Here is an 11,908-nt window from a genome sequence, read left to right as displayed (position 1 = left end):
GGTCAGCAATTTGGCGGTCTTGATCCTCGACGTGGCCAACATAAGTCTCTATCTCAGCAAATTTCTGCAAGGAAAACAAGGCATAACGTCAGAAACAAGTGATCCTCAAAACTGTCAGGATAACAAACAGGGGCAGTGATCCTTACCTCGTTGAAGTAGTCCAGAAACTGTTGGCGGAGCATGGGCAGACCTTGTAGATCCTCAGGGGCCTTTCTCTTCTTTCCTTTACCCCTAATAGGTGCTTTAGGGGCTGAAGCAGTTGGGCTAGCAGCAGGAGTCTTCTTCCTTGCAGACTTGACATTAGCAAGATCATCAATACCGAACTTTGAAGCAGACTTAGAGGATTTTCCAGCACCTACACAATCAAAATAAGATAAGTATTCTAATTAAACTTGAAAATCCTACATAGAATTACTTTTTAAATGAGGATACTTACTTGACATTGTGACAGAGGCAGAGGATACTTCTTGGGAATCCTGGGTAGCAACCTGGAAAGTTCTTGTCTCCGGATCAAGCTTCTTAAAGGCCAAAAGTCTCTCTTTTGCAGCAGGTGTCAACTTCAGATGAGAGATGGAGATAGTTGCACAAAAAATAATAGAACATCAGTAATCCTTATGCTAAAAGATAGGTCCTACGGTGATCCTTCCAGGATCCTCTATCCTACCATGAGTAGCCCACTCCTTGGGCAAATCCTTCCCATCAGGGATGGTATCTCTCCTAACAAAAAAGAACCGTCGCTTCCAGTTCGTGTCGTTCTTGGTAACTTTGAAGACAGGATGATCCTCTCCAGCTTTTCGCTTAAACAAGTATCGGTGGGATCCGAAAGTGGTAAGATCATACAACTCAGCCAACTCCGCCATGCCAAGGTCAATACCCTCTTGCCCAATGATCCTTTCAAGGGTATATAACACCCTCCAGATCATCAGCATAGCCTGGATATAGCTGATGCCGGTAAGGGAGAAGAAAGATTGGGTGAATTGGGGAAAAGGATACGAATATCCTATCAAGAAAGGAGTGACCGGGAAAGCTACCCAAGTCTCAGAAATATAATCGCTCAGAGCGGTAGGGTCAAAAGATTTAAAGAGGGTGTTCGCCGGAAAACAATGACGGATTTTGTCAATGTAAGGATCAGTAAAACAACACCTCTCAGTGGGAGAATCCTTGATGATCCCTTGACTCTTCAAGGGACTGTACTTTTTAGGATCCTTGTGTGGGGAGTTCCGGAGCAACATTTTTTCAAGACGATGGAAAGAAAAAGAAAAACAGAGCAAGCAAGATAGAAGGAGAAGGGGAATACCTGTTCAATCCTCTGATCGCGGTTATAAAGGGAAGAGTTCTCGAATTTAAATGCAAACGATCCTTGTTAGGGCAGGTTAGGTGATTTGCCTAAAATAGAACCACACACACTTGTATAAAAGGCACTCTTGAACATGCGGAAGACACAACACATTTCTCACACACCTTAGCATACGATACTATAGTGATCCTTGTACCTAGCTCGTTACCATCCGAAGTTGTAACCATTATTTGTTATATTGAAGTTTGGTGATCGGTAGTTTCCATCACCCGAGGTTTTTTATGCCGGAGATCATTGATCAAGGGCTTTTTCCTCGTATAAATCCTTGTGTCACTTGTGCATTTTACATTTGAGTGATCCTTCACTTTGTTCATCATACCAAGCATCATTCCCCGTTTACATAAAGTTTGGTTGCATTATCTTTAAGTGATTTTTGACCAAAACAATCCTATCCTTATTTCTATTTATAATGATGATTTGTGCAGGGCTATCATCTCCATTACGTCAGATCGCAACGGATAGTTCATTCTTAACGGCTATATATCCGTTGAGTTAGTTAGAGATAAGATTCAGCAAAATATAACTCGTTTATATTACATAAATACTCCTTATATTTTGGGGGCAATTGTTAGGGCAGGATTTTTATGACTTATGATCCTTACATGTGATCCTAACAAGTGATCCTTACTTCTTCGGCAGATAGTGATCCTCAGAGGAGCCCCAGGATCAGGATCACGGATCATCCTAAGGATCCTCACACTAACGATTGTTCTCTTTGGATTAAATGTTGTTTTGCAGGAATTACGAGTTGGACTTGGTCTTAGCAACGTAAACAAGGAATCTATCACGCTAATTTTGCACATGCATAATCAAAGATGGACGTTATGAAGAATATGGAAACTCAGCACAATTCAAGGGCAATTATTTAGGCTAAATTTACTTCTATTTCTAAAGGGGTAACGAGCTAGTAGTTAGGTGATTTGCCTAAAATAAAACCACACACACTTGTATAAAAGGCACACTTGAACATTCGGAAGACACAACACATTTCTCACACACTTTAGCATACGACACTATAGTGATCCTTGTACCTAGCTCGTTACCATCCGAAGTTGTAACCATTATTTGTTATATTGAAGTTTGGTGATCGGTAGTTTCCATCACCCGAGGTTTTTTATGCCGGAGATCATTCATTGATCAAGGGCTTTTTCCTCGTATAAATCCTTGTGTCACTTGTGCATTTTACATTTGAGTGATCCTTCACTTTGTTCATCATACCAAGCATCATTCCCCGTTTACATAAAGTTTGGTTGCATTATCTTTAAGTGATTTTTAACCAAAACACGAAGCATCACAATATACTACAAAGAACCAAGCTCCATATTATCACACTTTGTCATAAACCCATCAAAAATCTAGAAATTTGTTCTTGGCTTGCAGCTTTATATAATTCCACAGCTTCTGATCATGCATCTTAACATCAAGACCATAATAGAACATTTCCAAATAGTAGAATGACATCGACATACAATACTAAGAAAGTAATAATGCTCCCACAAGAAAATGCAGGAAAGGATGAACACATCCTCAACATATGAACCGACGAATAGGAAGTCAGAATACTCATACAAATAATACCGACAATGGCATTACATCCTGAACCCTGAGACTTTTGCTTCTTGTTTCTGCTGCCACTAGGCTGCTGGGTAATTGTTTCGCTGACTTGGAGGGAGCAGAGGTAGCGAAAAGAGAGATATGAAGCATATCAAAGATCTAAGGAGCTAAAGAAAGTGGATGAAAGGATTATCGACGTTGAGAAAAAAATGACAGCCAAAAACTTGACCAAGATACGTAGGTTTGTGAAAAACGCTTCAAATGGCGATGGAATCGCATTTTCTGAGGTCGTTTTCATTTTTCAGGAATCGCAAAAACTGTGTTTTTTATGCAGAAAATTCATGTTACGCTTTTCGTTATAACCAGAATGCAGATCAATCTTCGAAAAACAGGTAGCACCCTGAAGCTGATCAAAGAGATCATCAATGCGAGGTAGGGGAGTAATGAAACGGATATCCGAATTCAAAAACAAATTATTTCAAAATAAAAGTAACTTCCAAATCCAAAAAATTAAAAATCCCCAAAAAAAATCAAAAAATCAGAAAAATGAGAAAATTTTAATCCTTTACCGAATTAACAAATTAAGGTCCCAAGTCATACCCATCCTATAGACTGACACAATCGAGAATAACAAACAAAATCAACGTACAACAGAGAAAGAAGTCTGGCACAGCTAAAAAAGAAAAAAAATCTATGCTGCCTACAAAGAAGCAAAGAAAGCAAAAAGGTGGGATCCAGATCATACCTGCAATCTTCAAGGTGGTTCAAAGATCGGCTCACCTCCAGACTTCTCCAAATTACCTAGCTTCGCATAGTTAAACCTAAAGTTGACATGACAGTTGTACCGAATGTAAGCAATACTCGAGACTACCTTCGGAAGAATAGTGTTGGTCACGGATATTATAGGAAATCTTTACCAGTTTTAAAGCATGCTGACAATGAGGAGAAATCTGCTAACGAGAAGGTATGAAATTGTTCTTTTATACTCTGCATCTTTTTTTCAAACAGCTATTATTCCAGTATACAGATGGCTCCTTTCGAAGCTTTATATGGTAGCAAGTGCCGATCTCCTCTCAGCTGGCATGAGGTTGGTGACAAGAAACTTACTGGCCCTAAAATCATTCAAGAGACAACGGATAAGATTCTTCAGATCCGTGATAACTTGATCAAGGCTAGGAGCAGGCAAAAGAGCTATACTGATTAAATATTAAATAATAATATTAGTCTTAAAAAATAATTTAACTAAATCTAGAATGAAAATTTATATATTTGCCTGGTTCTATAAAAAAAGTGGACCATGAAAAACGTTTATGCAACAAAAACCTCTTGTTCTTTGTATAAATTGTTTTCGTGAGAGGTCCCTAGTGATTGTAGACTAAACTCGAGAAAGAATCCTGGTTCACTATAATCGATGCTCTGATACCAACCTGTCACACCCGCTCGTAGCGGAAGCGCGAGGTGTGATCTGATTGGTTCTCATTGCATAAATCAATATAAGTGAACATACTAAATGAATAAAACATACTCCAATGCCATTGCCATAATTGTTTCAAAAGAACACAACACAAGTTTTTTATTTATTCATGACATGTGTTGCATTTGTACGGTACAACCTAAATAGCCGGGTGTCACAGTCTCCCCCTGTTTAGGAAATTTCGTCCCCGAAATTCTACTCTACATGTTTTGTTTTCGCACTAGGTGGGAAGAGATGAGGATATTTCTGTTGCATCTGGTCCTGTCGTTCCCACGTGAATATCAAATCGTAATGATTTGATATTTTAACATAAGGCATGTTATTTACTGAATTAAATGATGGTTATAACCGTGTTAGTGCAGGTCTCATGAAAACCACATAAATCATGCAAACTTCACATATTTTATGACTTTTGAAGCTACATATACAACATGCAACCTAGTAAACCTTATGACAAAGTTTCTAAAAGGAATGCCCCCGAGGTTGTTGTGGTGCGGGAGCGCGTTGAGCATATCTGAGTGGGTTTTGGTTATTGGAATTAGACTTCCACCCAAAGTTTGGGTGATTCCTCCAACCCGGATTGTGCGTGTTGCTGTAGGGGTTATTTTGGGGCCTTATGTGATTGCCTAAATAGTATTAAAATTCTGATTTTATTCATGTTCTTGTACTTTAAATTTATTGATTTAAGCTTGGTGAAATCTTGTACCCACCAAGCTCACAACTAAGTTAATAGTTGTGGGTATGTGTTGAGATTGATTTCCACCAAGAAGTGAGTTCAAAAACTCTTTTACTCTAAGTTCATACATGTTTCAAGTGTTGAAACCATCCAAGATTCACCATCTTCAATATGGATGAACTTGTTGACATTTACCAATTACTGAAATACCAGCTATTCCAGGAACTAATCAATCACCAGGCATCCCTGCCTCCTTGGCTCCCAAAAGTGAAAATCTCTCGAGAGTGAGAAAATGAGGTTGGTGGGCTTATGAGTTGGGCCATTTCAAGCTGACTTTGGGCCTATTTTTTTATCGCGTGTCAATCCGTCTTTTTCTCGTATCATTTCGCATCGGCTTTAGGTCGGTCTTAGTTCGGTTCATTACACTACCCTATTATATTCTATACCTGAACCCGGTTATACCATATACCCGACACCGGTTTTTTAATACTCATAGAATACCCGAATTTTTAAAGTATATTTTTAAGTAAACAATTACCTAAATCTTATTTAGATTTTGATAGCTTTTAACTCCAAAAAAGAATCTACATTGAATATCAATAAAACGGTGAAAAGTGTGAGAACGGAGAGAACGGTTATGGACCGTCAGATTAAAACAATCTATGGTCTACATGACGCGGTGGCGATTTCGTAAATAACATAACTTTTATTGTCGTGGCGCGCTTCATTAAGGGTAAAAACGTTTTTTGACTTCTCTACACAAAACGCCATCTCATGAAATAAAACGCCATTAAAATTACCACCTTAACCTACAATAGCACACACCATCATAATCTAAAAAACGCCATTAGATATAAAACGCCAAAATTAATTATAATAAAATCCAGCCTAAAAAACCGCCAAAAAACATCCTATATATACAACATCTCAGACCTTCCAATAAAAACACACAAAAACCCAAACGTCATAATATATACCATTCGTCTTAGAAACTATTGTTGTAGGAGAATTCGATCAACGGTAGATGCGAATCCCAACTACCACCAAAATCGATCACACAAGCTCTAAGCATATCCTCCACTATCTGTATTGTTCTTTCAGATTGACCATCTGTTTGAGGATGATAAGTTGTGCTCAAATTAAGTTGGGTTCCCATGGCAGATTGCATGGTTCTCCAAAACTGAGACGAGAATCGAGCATCTCTGTTAGATATCGCGTTAACCGAGTAGTGCTTGCTCAACATGTAGACTGTCAAAGATATACTATTCCTACACAAAAGCCTGGTGAAGTCTGGATGTTCAACTATGATGGTTTGTGGAATTCGTTTGCCCTGCCAACTGAACGAAGTTGTTGTTCACAAATTCTGTGGATTCAACAACAGATGAGAAACTATGGTTTGCAATTTCTTGATACGCTAATTTATGTTGATAAAGAGGCAGCTATTGACATAACTAAAAATCCGGTTCATCATTCTAATTCTAAAACAAAACATATAGAGATTCGGCATTGACTATAAGAACAAGTAAATCTTCGACAGCGAATGTTACGGCATCCACAACGCCGATCGGGTTTATCAACTGCCTCAAAGCTGCTTAAGTCGGCTGGTATATCGATTTCGTCATCCAATAATGAATCTCCAACGGAATTGGAATTGGAATCCATTCAAGGCAGTTTCTGCCCTAATTCGCCAATCTCCACCCGCCGCTCAAAATGAATCTGCTGCACAAATTGAATCTAACCTGCTCAAACATGCTCAAAATGAATCTGCTGCAAAAATTGAATCTGCTGCAAATGCAGATGACAAATTGAAGGTCTCGTATAAAACCTGTTTGAGCGTAAACTTTGGCAGCTGCCATCAACTTTTCCCAACTTTTCCCAACTTTTCGGCGGACCTTTAGTCCCTGACAATACTTTTATCATATCATCGCACCTTACCGCGTATTTGAACTGCGCGCGGATTAAGTGCTCATGTACATCACCGATTTCCAATACCTCTTTCATGATTTTCCAAAATTGAATCAAATTTCTCTTAAAACTTTTTCCGATTAACAAAACCCTATGTTCAATTTCTACAAAAACACTCTAGATTGTCCTAAATCTGAAGAAACACATGTCGGTAGTCGGACCGTTCAAATGGATCTAAGGCCAATTCTAGTGATATTATGATGAAATTGAACCGGTGAAATCCTAAATCTAAGGCTGATGTACAAGAATCTATGAACAATTTCACTAAAACTCTGGGGAGATGCCACGTGGAAAGTGGGTTTCTTATAGATTAACCTTCAAACGAGTGCCATCATCATGATTAGATGAGCGTTCCAGATTATGCCACTTCACAGTTAGTTATAACTGAATGGTTATGCACGATGAGCATTTAAGGCTTCTAAAAGATCTACAACTGTAAACCATTATGCCCTTACCATGTGTCTATTATGTTGCAACAGAAAAGATGCTTTCAAGTCTTGATTTTAGGCACGCGGAGACGTTTAGGATTCTATTTTTCAAGTCTAACTGTTTCCTTGCGAGGGCTCGCGTAAGGGCGTTAGTTGAATGTTGGTTTCTCCTTTTTTCCGGTGCATGTCTGTTGAAGACTGTTTTCTTTCATAACTTGTTTGGGACCACTGCGCAGCCGCGCCTTTCGAGTATCGTGAAAGGGCACACATAGCGAGGGGCGAGCTTTCCCTTCTTACCAAAGCGAACCACTCCCTTCCAGGGAGATACCTTGAGCAGCACTTGATCTCCAACATCAAATTCCAGAGGCTTACGCCTTTTATCAGCATAGCTCTTTGTCTTGTAAGACCCTTATCACGCTTTGACCCAAAACGACGTAGCGGAAAAAGAACCGTAAAATTTCTTTCTTTTAACTGCTCTAACACACTTGAATACCGTTTAGGTCAACCCTTTTAACATAAATACATCATTGATCATTTATTTAATGTAACTATGTTAACATATAGTTACAAACAACGTGACCGCTTTCCCGTACAATGCATGATCTTCAACTCGACCCTCGTTCACTTGTCCATCATGAATATCTTACTAACCTGCGGTCACCATATATAACCAACACGTTAGTACATGGTGACATCATATATAATTTAAAACATATACTTAAAAGGCTATATCGCATTCTAATTATGTAAGGTATTCTATTGAACAATCCTCTCAATTTTATTTACTCGAGTCCGACATCAATTCCTCGAGAATCCGGCGTTCCCATACCTACACTTCATTTCATTCTCAATAGTAACATGGTTAGGAATACGTAATCTAAAACATGTTGAAAGCCCACATCTTCACATATACGTACACCAGTGATCTACAATCATTAGATTACAACACGCGTATACACATTCATATATCTAAGTACATTCATACGTATCCCACTCATATGTGCGTACATACAGGTTCACACTACTTACACACGCTACAGTTCCATATCTACATACATGCATACAAGTCACATTCACTTATTCGTATTCAAATATCAAACTTTGAACGTCGCAAGCATCTAAAGTTGAGCCTTACCTACAAACATATCAATAAAAATCGACGCAGTTACAAATAAACATAACCGACTAACTTCCAACAAACATGATGAACATTCCATTAACATGATGAACATTCCATTAACATGATGAACATTCGATTAACATGATGCACATTCCATTAACATGATGAACATTCTAATAACATGATGAACATTCAATTAACATGATGAACATTTCATTAATATGATGAATATTCTATTAACATGATGAACATTCCATTAATATGATGAACATTTCAGTAACATGATGAACATTTCAATAACATGATGAACATTTCAGTAACATGATGAACATTCCATTAATGTGATGAAACTATTATCTTAATTCACATTAAGGATAGACGAAGTTCATATGAACTTACCTTGGTACTTACCCTTACCCGTAACTCCTTACATGGTTCCCTATATACAACATACCAAACTTCATTTATAAAATAAGAAGTGATTCCGGAAATCACTTACCTTTAGCATCCATGTTCATGCTTGCCTCCTTGCTTCCTCTTGACCCGATAGCCATCCATGCTTGAGTCAATTGAAAAGATTTTCGTCCTTACATATCATTACGTTCACAACATTGTTAGCTTATGTGAGCATACATACAAACATTCATTTTCTTTCCATTCATACAATAATCGACTTTCGTTAGTCAAATGTCGTATAAATAAGACATATACTAACAGTCATCTCGTTTCGAATCCACACAACTCAACTATCATCATGCATAACACATAAATCATCTAGCACATAACACATTGACTCTCTACTCTAACAATCGTGTCCAAGGGTTATTCCATGATATTCATACATTGTTGAATTTTAGAAAGTCAATTGTCTTACTTACACACTTTTGATTTATGAACATGTATTCATCTTAACATGGTTGACCATTGTATTAACATCCTACGCATTTCATACTTGTATTGTACGACATATACAATTACATGATCACCTAATTATATACACATACACATTCGCATACACATACTTTCACATGCTAGTGCTTTGTGATTCTACAATTGGCAATGTCATCCAAGGTAACTAATATAACATAACTCCAACATTATTCATGTTGGTTTACTGTTAGTTACATCATTTTCATTCATATTTATCAAGTTCTTTCATATAATCTCACATTCTAACTTCACCTAGACATTTCATCAAATACTTGGAGTGTGTACCACTATCTAAGCACAATGTACAACCCATTCATACTTTATTACCTATTTCTTGCTTTCATTCATCATATTCAACTAATTTCACATAACTTTCATTCTAATCATATTTATTTAACAATAATCTACAACATCAAGCTTCATACATATCAAAACTATACTCAATTTAGCACATGCAACATCATCATCTTCATAACATTACTTCCACAAGTGGGTTCTCATTAAAACACCAAAGTAATCCGAAATTCGAGCATGATTCATGTTTCATGAGATTATTTTAATTCATTATCATTCTAATTTCACATAAACTCACGGATTGAACACAACCCATTTCATTAATAATCACCAAATCATAAATTGTAGCATACCTTATGCTTAGCAAGTAGGGTGTTCTTCCCTCTTTTTCTCCGTATCACGTAACACACACATACAGACACACAAAATTCTGCATTTTGTTTTCTTTTTAATTAGAACTCCACCCCAAAATCTTCACCTTTAGTCCCTCTTGTTTGATACTAAAACATAATTGGCATAACTTTCCTTCTTTAATAGTTTTTGCCATACACTTAACTAGGTTACATAGCCTAGTTATTTATTTCATGATATATCATATAGAAACATATGGTGAATATAAACATTCGAATTTTTGGGGCGTTACATGTCTGCTCCTAGCCTTGATCAAGTTATCACGGATCTGGAGAATTTTATCGTCTTTGGCAGTTTGTTCAATAGGTCCATTGTAATTTGTTCCCATTTCCAAACCTCCAAACCGGGATATCCAACGGCTGAAGTTTACCGTATGGCTTTTGGTGCTCTGCTTTGACTTGCAAGCACGTTAAGCATTTCTCCACATATTTCACTACGTCTCTCTTCATTCCGGGCCACCAATAATTCTGTTTTAAATCGTTATACATCTTAGTCGCTCCCGGATGAATGGAATAACAGGATTTATGAGCTTCGTCAAGTAAAAGCGTCTTAACCCCACATGAGTTTGGAACCCATATTCTTCCAAAACGAGTCTTCAACCCATTGTTACTATCCACCAAGTCTTTCAATTGGCCAACTATTCTTTCTTTCTTCCAATTCTCTTCTCTCATTGCTTCAACTTGAGCTTCTCGGATTCGTTCAAGTAAACCTGATGTCACTATAAGCTGACAAGAAGGTACGGGTTAGGTCGTCAAGTCACGTCAAGTATATGCGAGATAAGGCTAGTCACACTAGGATGGTGTGGGTGAGGTAGAAACGGTGAGGGAAATGTGGTATTAGTGGAAACCGCAACATTGTTGTAGCTCGAGGTGTGATTGTATAATCTTTGCTTGTCGTCCATTTCATAAGACTTGATCAAGGATATCAGTTCAGCAAGGCTCATACGGGTCAGATCCTTGGTTCTCTTGATGAGAGTAACATTTGTGTCCCAGTTTCTATTCAGATCCTGTAACATCACTAATCAGAAGGCCACACAATAGGTTGTATCCAGATTCTATTTCATCCAGACTCGGTTAAATTTGGAACATGCTAAGTGGTATGGCTTGTCAAGTTCCATTCGGAATGAATGGATCTGATCGCGAAGGCGAGATACCTTGTCACACCCCGATTTCCACGTATAACACCGGTGGGCCCGGTGGGGGATTATCGTGACGTAGTTGGCAACAATATAGTCAAACCACAATATACAAATGCACAACGGAAGCATAAGGATAAATATAATTCAACCATTTACTGTAATATCAATGTATCACAAGTAGTTGAATAGTATCCACAGGATGGATCAAAATAAATAAAAATGTTGTTCAACAGATAAGACATCAAGCTTGCGAGACTTCTTAATGATGCTATGGAGCTAATGCCAGCCAGTTACGTGTAGTACCTGCACTTAATCTTTTTGGGAAAATACGTCAGTTTACACTGGTAAATACAATCAACTGACTCATTTTGTAAAATGATTGAAAATTGGTTTGGATGCACGAGGCATAACACGTTTGTTTAACTTGGGAAAATTATTTAATATTATAATCTTGTGAACGAATTACATGTTCCTTCTTTGCGTTCAGTAGCCCGGATCGTGCCGGGTTAAAGATCAATAGACACACCACATTTGCGTAAAACCGAGGTGGGTAAACCATCG

General features: G+C 37.8%; 1 long non-coding RNA gene across 1 annotated transcript; it reads right to left on the bottom strand.

Moving 5' to 3' along the window:
* Positions 1-7,307: 7,307 nt before the first annotated feature.
* On the bottom strand, positions 7,308-11,363 carry LOC110902968. The gene is made up of 3 exons (XR_002571557.1): positions 10,152-11,363; positions 9,074-9,160; positions 7,308-8,105 (listed from the first exon to the last, which is right to left on the bottom strand). It is a non-coding gene; the product is annotated as an uncharacterized LOC110902968 (long non-coding RNA).
* Between the last annotated feature and the right edge of the window lie 545 nt (positions 11,364-11,908).

The sequence above is a fragment of the Helianthus annuus genome, chromosome 13, assembly GCF_002127325.2.
Source record: "Helianthus annuus cultivar XRQ/B chromosome 13, HanXRQr2.0-SUNRISE, whole genome shotgun sequence".
Taxonomy (NCBI): Eukaryota; Viridiplantae; Streptophyta; class Magnoliopsida; order Asterales; family Asteraceae; genus Helianthus; species Helianthus annuus.
Note: the sequence above shows the minus strand (reverse complement) of the source record. Positions and strands in the feature narration are given on the sequence as shown.